The following is a 22,468-nucleotide window of genomic DNA, read 5'->3' on the forward strand; positions in this document are numbered from 1 at the left end:
CAAGTGCAAAAATGGGTAAACAAGAAATACACGGGAAGCAGGGATCCGAGAGATCATGTAGCAACCTTTGTGTGTGTAATTAGAGCTGAAGAGGTGTTAGACTTCCCTACACAATTTGCAGGGTTTCGATTAACCTTAGAGGATGATGCTGCTACTTGGTTTGACTCTGTGGAGCGAAGAGACTTTGAGTCTATGGAGGAAGTGTTTGACGAGTTTATAGAGGAATTCTCACAAAGGGGAATAGCTCATAATACAGTCTCACAAATCCATAAATTCAAACAGAAAGATGGAGAATCTGTGCGAAAGGCAGCCCTACAATTAAAAAGATATGTTAAGTTCTGCCCCGTGGAAGAACTGCCAACTCAGTCCAGACTTATGCTTATATTTATCCAAGGACTAAGAAATGAAGATCTCCAGAAGGACTTACATATGAAGAGGAGCACACGTTGAATCAGTTAACCAAGGAGGCTCTATACCTTGTGGACAATTGTGCGGTCTACAAAGAGGGTGAGTTCAAGGATCTCGACGATGATTCCTCCTCGCAACAAAGCGGAAGCAAGTCTGCTAAGACAACACCAAAGGAGAAGTAGTTGTAAGCCAAGAACAACTTATAGAGGAAGTGCTAAAAAAGATTACTTTGTATGCCAAACCACAAGCTAAACAGCCAAAATGGTGTGCGATTGAACAAAAATGGACAAACCATGGAACGGAGGAATGTTATTATAACAAGGGATATGTGAGAGAACGACCATATGCTCCGCAAGCTCAAGCGACATCCCCTCAAGTCCCACCGATGCCTAGATATCAAACAGGCAACCTACCAGGACCTGTAGGTGTAGAAAGACCACAACTAGTGTTGGGACAACAACCACCCCTACCAGGATTACGACCAGTCGGCATAAGATACACACCAACAGTAACTGAATCAGAAGAGAAGGCTTTGGTGCCTATGCATGCATACTACAAAGATCCCAATGGGTATGCTGCAAATCCTTTCTATTATCCACCGGAAGAACCCTCCACACCAGAACCATGGAGCATGATAGGAAATACAGGACCACCAACTGCTGCACAGGCAGCGAGAGAAGGAAGATATAGTTTGGATGAAAGAACACTGTTGTTCATAGCCAACGGAGGCATGAGCGGGTAGAGGCTTGCACACCAACAAAGAGGAGCTCAAGGAGCACCTCAACAGCCTAAGGGACCATGCTACAAGTGTGGTGGAGACCATTGGCTGAGGGACTGTCCTCGTGATGAAATCATTAGGGTCAACGCATATTGCACCGAGTGTGGAATTACTCACTTGATACCTGATTGCCCTAAGAACCTAAGCAAAGGAGCGAAAACTACTTTGAATATGCTGTGAACAATACCTTCCAGTGGAGGGTCAGAAAACGAAACTCCGATTCCTGTTAAGGTCTTGACGAGAGCCCAAACAAGGAAAAATGACAATCAACCCAAGAGTAACGATGAAAATCAAGAGGAAATCAAGACTGACAAGTCTAGCATCAGTCATGATAATCCTTGGAAAGAACGAAGAGCGAAAATGAAAGCTAGACGTGAGCGAAAACAGAAAGCTGTAGAAGCTGAGCTAACAATGGCTCGAGAGCAACTTAAACAGCAAAGAGAGTCTGACTCTCTAAAATCAACGGAGGGACCCAGAAGCGCAAGCTCAGGAGGGTCTGTATTGGTAGATAAGGTCAATAAACCCTTAGACGCAATCTTGCAAGCATATGAAGCAAGATTGAAGAACAGATAGACTCTAGAGCAAAGGTGGATGACATATCCATATCTAGAGATAGAAAAACAGAGACTAGAGATGTGCAAGCAGCTGATTGAAACTGCACAAGCTTTACTAGAGCCTCCACCTATGGAAGTGAGAATAATCAAACCACCAAACAATGAAACACCTATCAAAATTGAACAAAGGGTACCTGACAAGATAGAAAACGTTAAATCCTTGCCTGATGTAGAGGATGCAAGAATCGTGCCTAATAGCACTGATGAATCACTGAAATATTTTCCACCATATACACCTACTGTGGAAGAAACTTGGCTTGAAGAGCTATGGAAAATGGTGAGAAAAGCTCAAGAAAAATATGAGACAAAAACAGTCGAGTCAGCGCCTTTCTCGGAGTTGAACTTGAATAAGCCTCAATGGGATTTAGGCTAAATCATTTCGAGGGGATAATGGTTCAGTTGCATCCGAAGATAGCAGACCAACATCACTCAAAACTTTGCCGCCATACATGGGAGACTACGAGGCAAGGTCAGAAATTCGAAGGGTACCTTCTCAAAGAATAGGAGGGTCAAATCAATTGGACACTAAAATCTTGACAGACTTGTTGACCACTCCGGTCAAGTGTACAATCACGTTGGCAGAATTGTTAAAAATTAGGCCAATCATGTGGACGGAAGTGGGCAAATGTCTTGAAAAATTTGGTATAAGGACTCCTCTTAAGTTCTTTGAAATTGAGCTTAATGACACAGAACCAAAGAGAGTCAACACTAGACGAGTGCTGCTCAACAATGTGGGAGAGTATTGTGAGGGTGAAGATGGCAGCACTACTCTACCAGTCGATTATAACGGCATAGAGACTAAGGCCATACTTGATAGCAGAGCGGGCATTGCCACTGCGACCAAATTGCTATGGGAAAAATGGGGAAAACCGGCAATACAAACAACTAGAATGAAATTGCAACTAGCGGATGGGCACATAGAAAGGCCTATAGGATTGCTTGAGGCAATTGTGGTATCTTCATGTGGCATAGAGTACGAACATACATTTGCCATAGTAGATTTCGGCAAGAAGAACAATTATGAAATAATCCTTGGTAGGCCGTTCATGAGGCAACTCAAGATGGTGCAGGACTGGGGGTATGATTATTTGTATCTAAGACATGCTAAAACCACTACACGTGTAAATATGAAAAATGATAGCTACCATGATGTCACGAGAACACCTGTGGAAGAATTTGACTCAGCCACCATTAGTGGATCAGAAGTCCCAGCGTGGCTCGGTAAGAAAAAGGAGTTATGGATGTGCGGAGCATCTCAACGTAGTGAATTTGACCACAATGAAACGACACTAGAGATCTTGGAAGACGATGCCTATATACGATAACCCTTTCCTGAAGAGAAGCTCGAACCCCTAGAATGGTCTCAAATTTTGGCTACATTGGATGTATGCTTCAATGAAGTCACTCCCACCAAATTTTGTGACAAGAATGGCTACGATATCGTACCATACTACATGTTGAGCAAAATTGTGGAGGAAGACGAGAACGAAGGAGACACTGAAAATACGAGGATCAATAAAACGGAAACAAAACTTGAGATTAAGATAGTGGGCTATGTGGACATCCCCACTAAAGAAATCGAGCAGGATGGAGAAGAATTTTATGATTCTTCGGATCAATGTGAAAACAAAGATAATGCGGATGACGAGAAGTCGAAAAATACGGAGGAAGACGACCATCAGGATCAAGACAATAACGTCTTCTACAACTTCTCAAACCAAAGTGTGAGACGCCAAAAAAGATACAAGAGTAGGCGACACCATAACAGTCTATCAACTAGGCTTAGACCTATGCCTGAGTTCAGGGGTAAGACACATTTCCTTATGAACATTCATGTTGTTGATTGTGCTAAGGACAAAGTGTCAGGAAGATTTCTTAAGGTTGTTGAAGACTCAGGTTTTAAGTCCAGACTGTTGAAACTTAAGAAAACCAGCAAAGCAAAAAACGAGTGGCAATAGAAAAATTGGATGTCTCTGGCGATCCAATTATAACGAAAGTTGAGCGGAAAAAGAGATACAATGATTTGAAACAAAAACTGAAAAATGTATGGACAACTGAAATGGAAAGTAGCGATGGAACGAACGCTAGTGATGGGAGTAGAAAGATAGATGTACCTCCTCACTATTGTAAGTACACCATTCAGGAAAGAAAATTGGTGGTTCAGCAACCAATGAGAGAGCTTAAATCAAATTAGTCCTATGATGGGCCAGAGAACGCCAAGAAAATAGACCTAGGAGAGCCGGGAGAAAGTCCTTGACCTGCTTACATTGCCACAGATCTAAGCCGGGAAGAAGAGGACTTGCTGATCGAAACACTTAAGGAATTTCGTGATGTATTCGCCTGGTCGTACAAAGATCTGAAGGGGGTGGACCCTAAAATTTATGAACATTCAATCCCTCTGAAGTCTGATGCAAAGCCAAGCAAACAACGTCCATACACGTACAATGAGACATTCGCCAAAAGGATCAAGGAAGAGATAAACAAACTTATGGAGGCTGAATTTATTTATGAGATAGAGCACACGGATTGGGTGTCACCGATAGTGGTGGTACCTAAGGAAAACGGGAAATTACGAGTGTGTGTGAATCTCAAGAAGGTAAATGTAGCAACAATAAGGGACAACTATCCTCTTCCTATCACGGAACACGTCCTTGAACAAGTAGCAGGCAAGCAGGCCTATAGCTTTATGGACGGATTCTCTGGTTATAACCAATTGGGGGTCAAACTAGAAGATCAATATAAAATAGCGTTTGCAACAGAATGGGACATATATGCGTTTAGGGTAATGCCATTTGGCTTGACCAATGCTCCAGCCACATTTCAGAGATTAATGACACATGCTTTTAAAGAATACTTGCGAATATTCTTGGATATATACATGGATGACCTGTGTGTCTATTCCCTATTGAGAGAAGACCATATAGATCATCTTAGAAAGGTATTCAAAAAATGCAGAATGCATAGGATTTGCCTCAACCCAGAACAATGTGTATTCATGGTACGACAAGGTAAAATCCTAGGTTACATTGTTTCGGCTAATGGAATTACAACTGATGAAGACAAGGTCAAGGTGATCATAGAATTGCCAAGACCAAACACTGTACGAGAGGTACAATCATTTATGGGGCATTGTGGATACTACCGACGTTGTATCTACATGTACGCTGTAATAGCAAAACCCTTGTATAGTCTAATCACGATCTTCATATGGACCAACGAATGTGAGGAGTCATTCCAGAAACTAAAAGATGCAATGGTATCTGCACCAATTCTAAAAGCACCAGATTGGTCAAAGATCTTCCATGTACATGTAGATGCTTTGGCATTTGCAATAGGCTGTATATTAGCACAACCGGACGAGGGTAATACAGATTTTCCCATTAGTTATGCTAGTAGACAACTCAACAGTGCAGAGAAGAATTATACCACCACTGAAAGAGAAGGATTGGGTATGATATATGCGGTAAAGAAATTTCGGCATTACTTACTTGCGAACAAATTCATATTTTTTGTGGATCATCAGGCACTCTTGTACTTAGTAAACAAACCTTGTAACACGGGACGAATTGTAAGATGGTTCATTGTGTTGCTGGAGTTTGATTTTACGGTAGTAGTTAAGAAAGGAAAAACTCATCAAAGAGCAGACCACCTTTCTCGATTACTACATGGCGAAAAAGCTACGGGGGTAGATGATGATCTCCCAGACGCATACCTGTTTAATATAGAGATGGTACCAAAATGGTCAGAGCAAATTATTCCGTTTGCTGACATATGGAATGAATCTTGACGACAGACACACGGTGGAAGACGTTAGACAAGCACAAAATTACACAATGCTTGCGGGAAGAATGTACCATCATGGAAACGATGGGATTCTAAGGTTGTGTATAGGCCCATAGGAGTACAACGCGTATCTAGAGGAGGCCCATACACAAACAGGGGGATTCCATCAAGGAAATCAAATGACCTATGAACGATTAAGAAGACTTGGAGTGTATTGGCCAGGAATGGCAGGCGATGTAACTAATTACATCAAGAAATGCAACTTTTGCACATCCAATACCACTGTGGATTATACCACATTATACCAAGTGACAGTAGCACCCGCATGGAGTCATGCTATTGTGGAATATTTGACTAATAAGGAATTGCCAGGAGATTGGTCTAAAGCCAGACAAAAGGCTTTACAAATCGAAGCGAATAGGTATACCCTCATTAGTGTAAAAGAGGAACTGATGACCAGTTGCGGTTAGTTCCTCATGAAAATGACTACTTTCCATTATTGGAACAAGCTCATGCAGGCATAGCAGGAGGTCATTTTTCAGCAGAAAGAACTGTAAAAATCATTATGATTTTGCAGGCATATGGTGGCCGACCATGATTCAAGATGCAGCAGAATTCGTGAAAAAGTGTGATGAATGTCAACGCACTAAGATACCAGTTAAAAGAGACGAAATGCCCTTAAGACCAATGATGAGTGCTAGAGCATTCGCTAAATGGGGATTGGACTTTGTTGGTCCTATTACTCCACCAGCGTATCGTTCACAAGTACAATATATTATAGTGGCCACGGATTACATGACCAAATGGGTGGAAGCAAAAGCCACAACGAAAGCAGACACTAGAACCACGGCACAATTCTTATATGAATATGTGTTTACACGTTATGGCCTTCCAATCGAGCTGGTGAGTGATAGAGGGACACACTTTGTAAATGAAGTTATCCAACATCTCTTAAATGAGTTTATGGTAATTCATCGCAAATCTGCACCCTACCATCCACAAGCCAATGGTCAAGCAGAAGCGACCGACAAAATATTGTGCACAGTTCTTATAAAACTGGTTAGTGAAACAAGAACGGAATGGGATCAAATGCTATATTCAACATTGTGGGCTTATCGAGTTGCATATAAAACAACACTCAATGCTACACCATTTAATATGGTATATGGGTTAAATGCAATATTGCCTATTGAATTTTTGATTCCCACACTAAGGGTAGCCACACAGTTGGACTGGACGGGGCATGAGCTTTCAGAACGATTAGCGGACCTTGAAAAATTAGATGAGTTACGACTAACAGAAAGAGTTTGTTGACAAACATGTCAAAATCAAGGACTTTAAAACGGGCGACTATGTCTTAGTATACACCCTTAAACAGCATGCCAAGAAGCTAAAGAAAAGAGGAATGGGGCCTTATTTGATCCAAGAAATATCGTCCCAGCGGAGCAGTAAAACTGTCGACACTAGATGGAAAAGAAATGCCGAACTGGATTAGTGGGTGTCGTTTGAAAAAGTATCATCTACCTTTAACACCGGAAATGTTGTTTCAATTGCATTATGCCAAAGCCTATAGACAGGAACAACAACGAATTCAGGACCAAGCACAACAAGAAGCCAAGGAACGCATTGCTAAGCGAAAGCAATTACTAAGGACAATAAACATGGTCACACCAATGATGAGTGACGAATATCCTCTTTCGACATTTCGAACAATCGAAGCAGATATACAAAGCGAAGAATTAGCAAAGACAATAACAGACTTTATGGCTCAGGACGAAAGCACCATTGACAACTTGGAAAATACGTGGTGTAGTCCTTACATAAAAGCTTATGCAGGCACAGAACAAGTTGAAATCTATGCATTGCTTGACACTGGGGCAAAAATGAGTGTCATCAGCTTTGAGCTCTTTCAGAAACTTGGACCAATGAGGAAATTCCCAGAGACACACAGGTTGAAAGTAGCATCGGGTGATGAGGTGACCACGTTGTGGTCTATTATATTACCAATCACAGTGCAGGCATACATGTACACTACCAAGTTCCATGTACTACCACCAAATAGATCAACAACGCCGTGTATCTTAGCAGTGTCATGGATGAAAACTAACAGGGTATTCATTGATTTGGATACTAATGAAGCACTGTTCAGAAATGAAAACTTTTCAGAACCCTTCTTATCATTTGACCAATACATGTCAAGGTGGAGACAGGAGTCAATACATCTGCAAAGCATTGACCAACAACAAACAAAGTTTACGTGTCAAGAAATGTATTATCAAAAATCAACAATCATGCAGGGAACTAGGCAAGTTTGGGTACGACGTACATATCTAGCCAAGGCACAATTTCATCAAGGGCGGAAATATCAAGTTTGGCTCAAGCAAGACAGCTTAATTCCTGTAAAAAAGTGGACAAAAGAACATACAAAACACCCAAAGCCAACAAAGCTTCAAAGAACAATTACTAACCAGTCGAATCCGCAACGGACTATATTGGTATGGCGTCCAAAATTACCAATTCAGAACGTGCCAACAACACAAGTATGGATGCCAAAGAAGACCAACGAACAGTTGTCTACAACTGTCAATGACAAGCTAAATCATACAACCAGCACACGGAAATAAGCAGCATTCACAACAACAACGACGAGGATCTGTACGACCAAAGTCATCAAATGGAAACGAAAGAATGTTCCACCAGAACATGCAACAAAATATACAACAGAAATGACTTCAACGGAGCCACAAACACAAATTCAAAAACCGTGGAAAACCATCAAACAAAGAGCGGCAGAGTTACAACTTCTTCTCGCAAAGAAAATCTGCCAGCCAACTCAGGCTACCACAGGAAACCTCAATGACAAATGCCAATAAGCGAATCGCTTATACCTTCCTCTTACACCGCATAAATTTTTTCTAAATGCATTGACTTTGCATGCATATAGGGCTACATTACAAGGCCTGCATTAGCACGAGTTCACGCCCATGCACAGCACATACCCTTGATGATACCCTGTCATCCGGGAGGACTCCAACTAGGAGGGGGGGAGGCATTCCAAATGCGGACTCACGTCATATATTAGAGGGCAATGTTTGTGATTAATCAGAATTTCAACCATTTTTGCATTTTATTGTGTAATTTTGGGAAAAATAATATTCCCTCATAATTAATCAGAATTGGGGACCAAATGATCATATATGAGCCCCTAGGGATGTGTATATACTATAAAGAGAGTCGAAACTGGCCAAAAACCATCGAAAAACATCAAAAAATAGGCCAAGGTTGACGATTAAGAGTGAGAATGTACATAGACGAGAGAAAAGTGAGCTACAAAGTGTTTTGCTTTTCATTGGTATTTTTATAGGTTAGAATTGCTATTTTCGGGTTATTTTGGGATTATTTTAGCCAATTTTTTGCAAAAAAATATAGAAAAAAAATCCATAATCCAGATGGAAACACAACAAAAGAGACGCCTGATCAGAGCAAGGTAAAGAAGACACAGAAAAAATAGGGACTGCGAAGGTGACAGGGCAAAAATGACCACCGTCATGACGAGACCTCTAAAAGGAGAAATCTGCAAAAATTATAGAACTGGAGCAAACGAGGTCCAAATCAGGAAATTTGTGAGCCTAAACCACATCTCGCAAAAAGTTATAGCCACAGATAAAAGATGGGAAAATTTCGTGTCGGAGTCTCGATTACATATAGAGGGGCTAGGCTAGAAATCTCTCATTTGAGTCATTTTCTATTGTGAGAGAGAGAGAGCTCCCTACAACAGTTGAGACTTCCAAGAGCTCATCCATCGCGCACGGTCACCAGATCGACATCAGATATGAGAGGTATGCTCGTCAACACTGACTCTAAGTGTTGTTTACTTCAGTTGGTCGCAAAACCTCCCCAGCACCACCATCACAACCTGTGCACACATACTGTAGTCTGGTTGTTAGGAAGACCTAGAGGCCACCAAATGGAACCAAAATTGAAAGGCACAATGCCTATAGCTTAGGGATCAAGCCTATGACCTTGGAAAGCGTGAAGGAAGCCGCCCAGAAAACCCTAATTTCACAGGACCTGCAGAAGGGCAGCTGAACTAAAGTGATCGGAAATGAGCCAAAACTCATAGGCAGCAAGCCAATGACCTCGACTAACCAACTGAATGGTTAGACCATGAAAAAGTTCTTCAAAACGGAGCCTAAAATCCCTATCTGATGGAAACCGCGCAAAGCATCACGATACTCTAACGGGCCGACCAAGTGACCAAATGACACCAAATTTAACAGGGTACATCCAAAAGAGGTCAACTACGAGTTGGAATGTGTCCACTCAAGAAAAAGATCTTCCACTAGGGCAAATGCCAGCAACAGCAGGCCAGAAAGATGTCCAAATGGTCGTTTTTGCTGAGGTAAACACCAACAGAACAACCGACTGCTTTGACGGAAGGTCAAAAGGAAATGAAAGTCATCCTGAGTCATACAATGACCAAAAAGAACGGCGACCATCGCCTAAGTGGTCTACTCCAATTCCAGAAATAGCTAAGTGCTGCAAACAGTGAGTACACTTTTCCAAATTGATTAAAACTTAATGTGTGTGTCTAGAAGAGCCTACTAACACCATTGTGGTCAACTAACATCAAAAAACTTGTAAAAATGACTAGATGCTGAGTCTATCGCAATAGACTGGCTCATACACTTAGACAAGTAAAATTTTGATTTTGACTTCATAAAGGGTACTCACAAGGAATAATGACCACAAATATCAAATCAAAGTGCAAAATTGCTCTCTCTTGACCAAGTAACTGAGTCTATCGCGATAGACAAACTATTTTTAAGTTTAGGGGGAGGCTTTCAAAAATTTCGCAAGGATAGACTTGGGGAAGCATATGGAGGTAGTACACCAAATTTGGAGACAAGAAGGACTCATATGGCAAGCCGAGATAGACTTGACAACGACTCAAAGTCAGAACAGGGCATCTCTATGGCAGACAGTTAAAATTCACATGTGAGAGGTCAAGAAACCTTACATCAACTAGGAGAAGGCAGACAGATGACTACTGAGCCAAAATATGACAAAATGACACTAAGTCCCAGTCTATCGCGATAGACTAAGCAGAGTGATACAGGGCCATCTTATCAAAAATTGGAATCAACAGTTAGCTTCAGCATGATGCAAGAGGACTACCCACTAAGTTTGATCCCAAAACAACACAAAATGAGGGAGATAGACCAACATCTCCGTAGAAGGAATTTGGAAAATGGAAGTTGATCCAAACAGGGGTCACTTGACATCCACTTGAGATGAAAATAGGATCAGATCATGTACAAGACATGAGGAACCAACTGGTAAAGTCACATGTGGAAAATATATCTCCTATCAAAAGATAGCCAGTTTATCGCGATAGACTGGGTAGAAATTGTAAATGAGCTGATTTTCAGTTTGTGACTATAGGGTGACCTTACATGCCCTATGCACATACATCACACAAAATGCATTTGGACTTGTTCTCCTTCATCAACAACATTAATTTGAAGCCATCGGGGTCGGACAATGAAAGAGCTTGTCTATCTGCTAACATTTTACCTTAACTCATCTTGGGATTAAGAAGGCTCACGTAGATGCATGATTAAGTGGTAATCAATTTAGAAAAGAAGTACTATGTTTGTACATTAACCGTTATTTGTGAATACAGGATCCATGGATGCTTCTCCGGGAAAAAGAAAAGGCAAGAACCTGGCAACGGAAGGTGCAATACCCTATGCACTTCTACCCGATTCACTAAAGCCAATAGCCACCTGGATACCTGCAGACGTGCAACAGGCAGCAGCCTTTCAAATCTACCAAGGTTCCTATGTGGATGACAAAGGAAATTTAGTGGATACAGTAATGATCCCAAAGGAGGCAGAAAATTACCTGAAAAGATCACTGCAAAGGTCATGGCTGAAAAAAGTTGGCTTGTGGAACTTTGTTTCACTACCACCAGTGGGGATAGATTTCAAGAGGGTACAACACCTAATTGAGACTATCCTAGAGGATGGAACTTGCAGGCTGGCAGGCATGGATAATGAGGTGATGGAGATTCAGATCACAAAGGAAATCATCAAAGAAGCGTTAAAATTGTCTGATTAGGGAGCCAACATGAGAGAAAGAAGGAAGAATCTCACAGTCTACCTGCAAAGATCCAAACTGCCTTCTTTCGAACTCATAGCAAACCCGGAAGTAAGAGAACTGACACAGGTATACAATCAATGTTTGTTGAGCTACAGCAAGAGACCGCCTAGATACACTACACCACACGGGGTCATCTCAACAACACTGACCTAGGCTATGGGAATGACACATGAGTTCTATATAGATCATGCATCATACCTGTTTGAGGAAGTGACAAAGCTACGGCAGGACAAGCCAAATTACATTGCAGGAGGAGAAGTCCTCACCAGAATAATATACTGGGCCATAGGCGCGGCAGATCAGCTACCACCTGCTCCTCATCAAAACGACTGGTTGGTGTTAAGAGAGAATATTGAAGACAGATCACAAAGGCGAGTACCGGCCTCTACTAACACCATTGGAGGACGCAGGCTGGAAAGAGTCACCAGAAGTACACAGGAAAAGATGGAAGAAGAAAGAAAAACTGAAGAAAAAGATTTGAGACTAAAGAAGCAGAAAGCGGAAAGCAGAAATGGAGAACAACACAAGATTGCAGAAGGTAGCAAAAATGGAAAGAATGCTAGAAGGCTTTGTACTCGAGAGATCTCTACGAGGCGATGTAGGCGCCACTTGGAGACCCTCTAGTAGCACTTACACATTGAGAACAAAGAATAAACACAACCCAGCTTTTGAGTTCGACTGGTTTGAGAGGTACATCCAAGAAAGAAATGCTATGGATGAACCAGAACTGCTACTTGAAGAGGAGGATCTCCAAACCTTGAGAGATCAGTTGAGGCCAACTTCACGAGATCAAGATACACCACCTCCATCTCCAAGGCCAGAGACAAGTGAGAGGCAATCAACCCCACCTGCTGACTCTCCTTCGCATTCAGAGAGCTCACATCGTGATGAGAGGGTTCATACACCACCCAATGAAGAACAAGAAGAAAGGACAGATGGTCACCCAAACACTGGAACAGTATCACACATTGATAAAGGCAAGCAAAAAGAGGTGGATCTGACAAAAGAAAAAGCTTCCTCCTCTCAAGAAATTGAGTTGGAAGCGACTATAGACCTGGATTTAGAGTCAATGGAGACCCTTCTAAACCGAACAAGACTGCACAATTGGTGGTTAGCTGATCAGAACAGGGAAAACAAAACGAAGTTAGAAACAACCCATCAAGAAGTTCTGAAGTTACAAGAGCAAAGAGATGACACCCTTAAACTGATCAGCATTAGAGATGCTGAGATCTTGGGGCTCAAAAGCAGAGTAAACCTCCTCAAGGAAAATTTACAGGAGTCAGAAAATTTCAATGCCATTTGTGAAGATACAATCAATGTATTTCTTGAAGACTTCAAAGACAGAGATGAACAAATCCAAAGGTTGGAGAAAGAAAAGCAAGATGCCCTGGAAACAGTCAAAAGTTTGCAAGTCGTAATCGATGACTTACAAATTGAAGTGAAGGATTTGAGAGCAGTAACATATATACATGCAAGAGAGATAGAACGAGCAAAGAAACAAAAAACGTCGCTACCAGCAACATCGGTGGTCCAACCACATGAAGAAGTGGCGGCACTGAAGAGAGAGCTGGAATTGGAAAGAAAACAGTGCTTAATGATAGCCAAAAGTGCGCTTAGAGCAGAGGATCAATTGCCAAGGCAAATATCGGACTTACAAAGTTAACAACAACAAGGACCAACTCATGACAGTGAAATAGAAAGTATTGTTTCCAAGTCCCTAAGGGAGGAAAATGAAAATTTGCACATCAGGGTAAAAGAGTTAGAAGAGTCTGCAGCCCAAAAGGAGATGGAATTTCAAACACTCCAAATCAATAATCGAACAATGGCTGCACAAATTGCAAGTCAACGCCAAGGGCAGGTACAGATGCACCTGGAGCAAGCAACCACGGATTTGGCTAGATTGGCAGAACTATATGGGGGTGATGATGACTATGAGGAAGAATCAGATGACCACGAAGCCCCAGATATGCAGATTGATCAAACCTGCTCCGAAAACCAAGAAGAAGACGAAGATTCAGTCACAAAATTTGAAGAGCAGAAGCTGGCCGAATAAATGGAAAAGCAATCAGAGATGATGTGGTACAAGGCCATGCAACTAGAGAAGGAGATGCTACAAGGGCTCTCCAGATCAGGCAAGACAGCAGCAGAGCTACGGGAAGAATGGAATGCCCCGATGTTACCCTACGCTCTGCTGAAATATGAAACTTTGACACATCAACGACAGCTCTCAAAAGAAGAACAAGTGCCAGTATTTGAAGGAGAATTACAGGATTGGGAACAACAAAACATGATAGTAGATAGCCAGCCAAAGTGGAGGCGTCAATGGCTTTTGGATCACCCTAACAACCTGATCCACTTAGTCAATGCACCGCGTGAGCTGAGGAATGATAGGACTTTTTGCCCAACACCCCAAACTTACACTTACAATCAACATAAAGCCTTACAAAGCAGAAATCCTACATGGCTAAATTATCCAGTATTGCCAGGGCTTGCCGAAGGAGAGAGAATATCCGGTTCTTACATGGTGAAAACCCTTCACGGTGCCATCGCAGAATTCGGAGGCTCTCCCGACCTATCCTGTAAGATGCTATGTAAAATAGCTCGGACTTTTTTGGCTTGTCTCACAGTGTTCTCAGAAAGCTGGACTTCAGAGTACATGAATACAGAAAGAAGCATATCAGAGCTGTCATATGATCTAAGTGGGCCACCTATAGAGCCACTTTTGTATGCCTACTTCAGACGGCTAATGTTTTTGCCTAGCTATCATCTCCAAACATTAGAAGAAGCATTTTACACCGGTTTCTTCATGTACAAATCCAAAATTTTTGGCCCATTAATGGCGAGCGAGTCTATGCGATATGATGCGTTTCTACATCAAATCAACCAGGAAGGAAGACATCGACACTGAAGACAAAGACAGTCATGTCGTGGTAGACATGAACTAGGAGGGGGGGAGTGTTGGAGCCCAACTTGTCCAACTGTTGTAATGAGCCCACCTTGTAAAGCCTATCAAATTCCCATTTTTTATGTCAAAGACGTCTTATCATTTTGATCCACTTATCTGGGTTATGTAAAGATTAATCAATCAGTCAGGACCCATATGTGTTTCCACTTTGTAATTATGATGAAGAGAATCCCATGTACATTTTTGAGCTAAGGTGACTAAAGTATAAAAGTCACCTTAGAACCATTTTTAGATAACATTTGAATATTAATCCTGTGTCGTACGAGTCTGAGAGAGAGAGAGAGAGAGAGAGAGAGAGAGAGAGAGAGAGAGAGAGAGAGAGAGGGAGAGAGAGAGAGAGAGTGTCTTATCCTCTTCGCTACGCGCTTCTCCCTCATCGGATTCACGACGTGACCACACCATCGCGGTAGCCTCTCCGAGAGCTACGCGCCCACGCCACGCATTCACATTTTCGAGCTGTTCACGATCGATCCTTCCTCGAGCTTGTTTTGCTTGTAAGTAGCACAAACAGTGTCTATTTTCAACAATCAAGTGCTTTATGGAATAAGTGGGAGCTCGAGCTTGTTTTGCTTGTAAGTAGCACAAACAGTGTCTATTTTCAACAATCAAGTGCTTTATGGAATGAGTGGGAGATTAAGTACACGTAGATACTCATAGACTTAGGTTTCGCACACTTTTAGATTATGACCTGTGAATCTATTGCGACTGTATTCGAGATAACTAGGGTTCAAATCAGGTGAGATTAGACTTATAGGTAAGTATATCCTATTGAGAGGATGGTGCCTAGTAAGTTTGATGCGATTCCGAGTTCATTTGATGTGTAAACGGTGTTGTGAGCGTTTAGGGATAGAGTGGGTTGCATTCAACAAGGGTTAATGATTGATGCATCATAGAAGTGCGTATGTGTAGATTGGTCTCAGCCTGACAAGCTAACGAGATTGCCTTAGTGCACCTACGGGTTAGTCGTGTCGTCGGATGATAAGTATGTTGTCTATGTCGTGCTTGCAAGCATGAACAGGGGAGTAGTTTTGCCCTAAAACACTTGGTATGAAGAAACGTAGCAATTTTTACTTTAGCAAGCTATGTAAAGAAATGTCAATTGTAAACAAAAAGAAGTTAACCTAGAGAAGTAGGACATTTGTTGTTATTATAGGTGCTCTTTACAAGAAGAAGATGAATCAAATTCTTAGAAGGCATGCTCCAAAGTTTGAACAAAGAGTGATATTAGATAAAGCACATGCAAGTGATGCAGGTGGTCACGACTTTTAAGATTTATTACTGCAAAGAAGGTTTTTGTGATAGGGCTATCGTGACCATATGTTTTCAAGGATGCTCATAAATATGTGAAGACATGTTTGATATGTCAAAATAATGATAGAACATTCAGTGTAGATAGAATGCCATTACAACCAATTCCTCCACTTGAACCATTTTAAAGGTGGGGAGTTGGTTTTGTGGGGCTAGTGAAACTAACTGCAAAATATACAGGGAATAAGTACATTTTTGTGGTAATAGATTATTGTACTGAATGGGTAGAAGCAAAAGCAATGAAGGATAACAGAGCTAAGAGTGTGAATTTTTTTTAGAAGAAAAACCTAATGACTAGGCTAGTAAACTATTTCTTCCACCACTTTCACCAGTTCGAGGTGGCTAGAGTTTTGCCAAGTGCTAATAAGTTCCTCTTTAATGCTTTGAAAACATGAGAGTGGTTATAACAACACTAGGTGCTGGTTTCAATAAGGTTAACTACGTGCTAAAAATTTGCATCATTTTAAGCTCTTGTACATTGTTACTGCTATCTTTGAGATACAATAGTGGCAACTCACATTATCTCATCATTACCTGTGTTCTTGTGCAGGTAGAATGGTATTTAAGGTTTTGGAACATGCATCCTACCGTGCACATCTCTCTTAGATGCAAATATAAGAAAATTCCATGTCTCATTTAGATAATTTTTTGATGGAAAAATGTGATCAATGCAGTGTTTAACTACTTAGATGTTGTCCTCTTAAGGTTATAGCGACAACAAATTCATGGTGGCTGCAAAGGGGTCTACTCGGTTCAGATCAATGTGCTTCCATGCACTATTGATGAGCTAGCCATTCTTGGTGTGGCACTATCTAAAGACATGGAACTATCTAAACTGGCTATTCCTGGTGCTTGATTTTTTCCTTCCTTTGCGGATCTATCATCCATGCATATTAGTCTTTTCTCTTTGTCTAATTTTGTAGAGCTTTCAAGATAGTGGTGTTGTCGTTCTTGAGCACTTTTCTAATCCAAAAGAACTATGTGCAGATCATTCTCAGCTATTGGAGATATGTCTAGAGAAGCAAGCATTCTCTCCATTTTATTTGTTCCATAAATTTTGCATAGCTCTTTGGTCTTATTGCCTTTTTCCAAGTTCTGGTATTGTTGGTCTAGGTCTAATTTGTTTGGTGTGGCCCCTATATTGTGAGTGTTTGGCCTACATGTTAAACCTAGAGTTTATTAGATTTCTATTTTTAGTTTAGTGTTTGTAGTTTTTTGATCAATTGTCAAAATAATTTGTACTCTAAAAAAGGACAAACCTTTTCATATCAAGATATGGGGATAATCCTTGTTGGTTGTAATGTTTTGAGGGACATGAATGAAGGAGAATAAGATAATTGATGTTTTGCACAATGTTTAATCTCTAATTTCTCTATAATTAGTTTTTTCTTTTGATTCAATAATGTAGTCTTGTGAAAGATTTACGTTTTTTGTTTGTTTATTGAAAATTGCTTGGTAAAGAATTGTGTACAGTGATTGTTTTTATTTATTTCTATCCTCATATTGTGGTAGAGAATTGTGTACATTGATTGGTTTTCTTTATTTCTATCCTTTTATTGTGGTCCACCATAACACATGGACATCTTGCTAATTGCAAAACATATTCAGTAAAGCCAACTGAGCAATGGGAGCAATTGGGACTGATGGAGCATGAATTGGATGGATTCTTAAGTTAATTTGCCAATTGGGTGATTGAAGAAGAGGAAAGGGAAGAATACAATAAGGTTTTCTTGGTACATACTTTGATTTTCTCTCAAATGATTTGAGATTGGAAATTGCTTTAAAGATACATCGGTACAGGGTCAGTCATGTACCTTTTGTTGTCTGTACTACTCCAGAGTGTGTAACATTTAATGGCCTAAAAACTTGTGTGTAGCGGAAATTAGCATGAACATAGTGGGCATTTCATTAGAATAGATTCCTAATGAGAATTACAAGAGTGCTTGGGTGGAGAGAGCAACAAAAAGCATAACACCTAGTTAGATAGCATCAACAATACTTTCAAAAGAGAGAGAAATTAAGCTATTGACAACAATTGAGGACCGGATTTGCATGGAGCCGGTCCCCCCTCCAAAAGGCTTTGTATTATGGTTTCTCCCATCAAGAGAGACATTGTACAATACAATTCTTTGTGTTCCTTCAAGACTAGCTAGTGCAATGAAGATGAAAGCTTCATGCACTAAGCAAAAACTCTTCATAAACACAACTTTAATTATCCCCGTTCTCAGACCCAAGACCTCACACACCTTCGAAGATGGTGAGAGCTAGCAGGGTATGAGAGTAGATTGAGAGGAAGAAGGAGTATCTTACGAGAAAGATGTACATCTCCTCACATAATCACTCATATTAGCATAGCTTTAGCTTAGTAATTAGCTTGGTAGAGGAGATGAGCATGCATTGAATCTTGGCTCTTGGTTGGATTTGCATCCACAAGCCAAGAGTGTGTCGATGTAGGCTTCTATCTCACAAGCTTGGAGTAGGTGATGAGCTCTCCATTAAAGCTTGGGAAGAGATAGTCTTCTCTTTCTTCACACATGAGATTGTGTGAGTGTGTGTGTGATAAAGCCTTGCAAAAATCAGCCCCCTCTCTCTCTTGGGCGAGCCCTCTTGCTATTTGCTCTTGCAGGCTCCCCATTGGACCTCCCCAAGCCAATGGCTATTAAGCAGCATAAGTGATAGCCTTTTGACATGTGTCCCCCTTTCCCCTTTTGTGAGAGATTTAGGTAATTTAATAATTAAACTAAACTCTCATTGGACCCCTTTGCCTCCTGGCCAATAGGAATTAGGCAAGCCATTGGGCTGCTGAATGCTCATTGGACCCCTTGGGAGACTGTCCAATAGTCTTCTAGAGGACATAATTCTCATTGGTTCTTTTATTAAGTGTTTTTAATTAATTAAACTAGATTTACTCTAGCCTAATTCTCATTGGTCCACCTCCAAGGCCATCCAATAGGAATTGGGTACACCTTGTGGGCATCTGGCCTAGGGAGCTGACATGTGTCCCTCATTCCCTTTGTGTAAAGGGAGCTTGTGTGTGTGTGTGTGGCTTTCTCTCTCATACCCTAGAAGAAAGGCTCACCCCCTCCCATGTAGGGATGTACAAAGACTTTTTTGGTCACACACCAAGCATCCAATTCCCTTAAGGTTGACCTTTGGACACAACCTTTGAATTTTGGAACCTTAGCATTTTGGAAGTCTTAATGGGCTGAACCTCAGGGTCCTTTTAGCCCATTGTTGCACATGGATATTTTGCAGATGGCCCCCCCTTTGGATCCCTATTTTCCCTCCTTTGGATCCCTACTGTGGCCTGTCTGCTAGCTTAACCAATATTCTAGCTTTTTCTCCCCTGGTACTTCCCCATATTAAATGATCAGTTTAACATGAGAAAATCATTTAGGAGAATTAGATATTGATTATTATGACATTACCTCTCTCTTGAAATCATAGTCGTCCTCGACTATGGTGTAGAGAAGATAAAGAATATTCATGAGTCCTTTTCTTAGCGGGTAGAGGATCCCTATGTTACCCTACGACATCATTCCACAATGGATGACTAGTCCATTTGGCGCTTGAGAGCCTGAGGCTGCCACAAGCATGTCTGCACATTAGTCCTATCAGTCTTCCATAGTAGAGTGACAAGCTCTACTTGGTGTTTGGGAGACGTCGTCTCCGCAAACTTGATCTAAGCATGCATACTACTTCATTTTTGTGCACAATAAAGAAAAAGAGAGTCTTATAAGACAAAAAACTTTGTTCATTTTTAACATTTTGTACATTTGCTTACTCTTGGGAAGCATTGTAAGCATTGACAAGGTTTACGTTATTCTTTAATTGTATGCCTTGCATCCATCTAGCATCTTCAAAAGGATAATTCTTAAACTTAATAAGATATCGTCGGATAGTCTTACCGCCTCTTAATACCTTGTCTTCATGTCGGAGAATGGACTCGGGCTGCAGCACCTCCTCTTGGTCGTCGATCTCCTGTGGGTCTTCAATAGTTGGTTCTTGAGGTGGCTCTCCTTTGTAAGGCTTTAATAGGCTCACATGGAAATCATTGCGTATGAGCCAATGATTGGGAAAATTGAGTTGATAGGCCATCTCATTGATTGGCCTAAGAATCTGGATAGGACCATAGTACCTTTTTGCTATTTTAGCATAGTACTTTTGGTGGCCCGTAGGATTCTTGCCTGTCGTGTGCCTTAATCGACCCTTGGGAAACTTTAACAAGACCCAATCGTTTTCTTTAAAGGCTTGGGCTCTTCTGTGCTTGTCAGCAGCAGCCTTTTGCCTTTGCTGTGAGATAGAGATAGCATCCTTAATCTTTTGAAAAGATTCTTGTAGGTCTCGGCTATACTCATCTGCAGCGAAGATCTTCCCATGTACCTTAAGTAGCAAGGGACTTTTTGATCTTCCCTCAATTACCTCGAAAGGTGCTTTTCCCGTGGAAGTATATACAGTGTTATTGTAAGCATACTCCACTAAGGGTAAGTACTTCTCCCATTGGGATCTTTGATCTACTTCCGTTACATAGGCTTTTAGTAGATCGAGAATGGTTAGGTTAGCTATTTCATTTTGGCCATCCGTTTGTGGATGATAGGCCGAAGAGAAGTTTAGCCTTGTCCCTAAATTCTCAAAGAGACCCTTCCAGAAATTACTGGACATTCTAGGATCTCTATCCGACACTATGGACATTGGCAAGCCATGGTACTTGAAAATTTGTGAAATGAAGAGGGTTGCCATTTGATGGGCTTTGATAGTCTTTTTGACAGGTATAAAATGAGTTTGTTTACTGAACCTGTCTACTATCGTCCATATTCCCGTATTCCCATGGATAGACTTAGGCAATCCAAAGATAAAATCCATGGAGATGCTCTCCCATGGTGAATTAGGGATTGGCAAGGGTTGAAGCAATCCAAGTTGCTTCCCTCTATCAAATTTTGTCTTTTGGAAAACCACACATTGAGAAACATACTCTTGTATGTTCACTTTCATGGTAGGCCAATAGAAATATGTTTCAATTCCCTTTAAGGTAGACTGAATCCCTCTATGCCCCGCATACGGTGGAGCATGAGATTCATACATTACTTTCTCACGTAGTGAGTTAGTAACGCATAGTCTATTGCCATAGAGAAGATAACCATCTTGTAAAGTAAATGGTTCTTCTTTCTTCCCTAATGCAAGGGCTGAAATCACATCTCTAAAATCGGGATCAATAGCGTACTCATCTATCATTGAAGATAGATCATTGTGAGTTGCTATGGAAACCGCATTCACTCTCGACCATCTTGAGAGTGCATCAGCTACTTGATTATGCTTGCCAGCAATGTGAGCAATATGAAAATGAAATTGCGAAAGGAAATTTGCCCACCTCATTTGTTTGTCGGAGATTTTGGTCTACGTCATGAAGTACTTAAGACTTTGGTGATCCGTTCGCAGAATGAAAGGAGTCCCCAATAAATAGTGCTTCCATGAGTCTAAGGCATGTAGAACTGCAAGGAGTTCCTTTTCGTATATGCCTAGAGCTTGCTCAACAGGGTCGAGCCTTCGACTCTCATAGCCTATGGCGTGCCCTTCTTGGAGCAAAACAGCTCCAAGGCAATCACCACAAGCATCACATTGGACCTCAAATGGTTTTGAGAGATCCGGTAGTGTAAGCACAGGTTGAGAGATAAGCTTTTCTTAAGCTTTTCGAAAGCATTGTTCTCCTTAGCAGACCATGTATACCTAAGGCTTTTCTTTGTTAGGTCATGTAATGGTCTCGCAATTTGTGAGAACTTTTCTATGAAGCATCTATAGTATGCACACATACCTATAAAGCTTCTTAGTTCATGAAGATTCCTTGGTTTAGGCCATCCTTTTATTACCTCTAACTTTGATGGATCCATTTGGATGCCATCTTGAGAGATAATATGACCTAAATACTGAATCTATTGCAAGAAAAATTCACTTTTCTTTCGATTAACATAAAGTTTATTCTCTCTTAAAACTTGAAATATTACCTGGAGGTGTTGCTTGTGTTCGTCTAATGAATTAGAGTAGATGATAATATCATCAAAGAACACTCCAGTGAAGGTTCGATGAGGCCCTAACAGCTTCTCCATCAAGCGGTTGAATGTGGCTGGTGCATTGGTCAAGCCAAAAGGCATGACAATGTATTCGTAAAGACCAAATGTGGTGTGAAATGCGGTCTTTACAATGTCTTGATCAACTATCCTTATTTGATGATAGCCACTTTTTAGGTCAATCCTACTGAAGTAGGTCGATCCTTGTAGCTTATCAAATAGGTCTTCTACCCATGGAACGGGAAACCTATTCTTGATAGTGATCCTATTTAGTGCTCTATAGTCGACACACATACGATATGTGCCGTCTTTCTTTTGCACTAATAGTGGTGAACTTCCTGGAAGAAGTTCAATTGCATGGTCATCATTACCTCGTTTAGGAGGT

This window comes from Adiantum capillus-veneris, chromosome 10 (genome assembly GCF_014529385.1).
Source record: "Adiantum capillus-veneris isolate H3 chromosome 10, ASM1452938v2, whole genome shotgun sequence".
Classification (NCBI taxonomy): Eukaryota; Viridiplantae; Streptophyta; class Polypodiopsida; order Polypodiales; family Pteridaceae; genus Adiantum; species Adiantum capillus-veneris.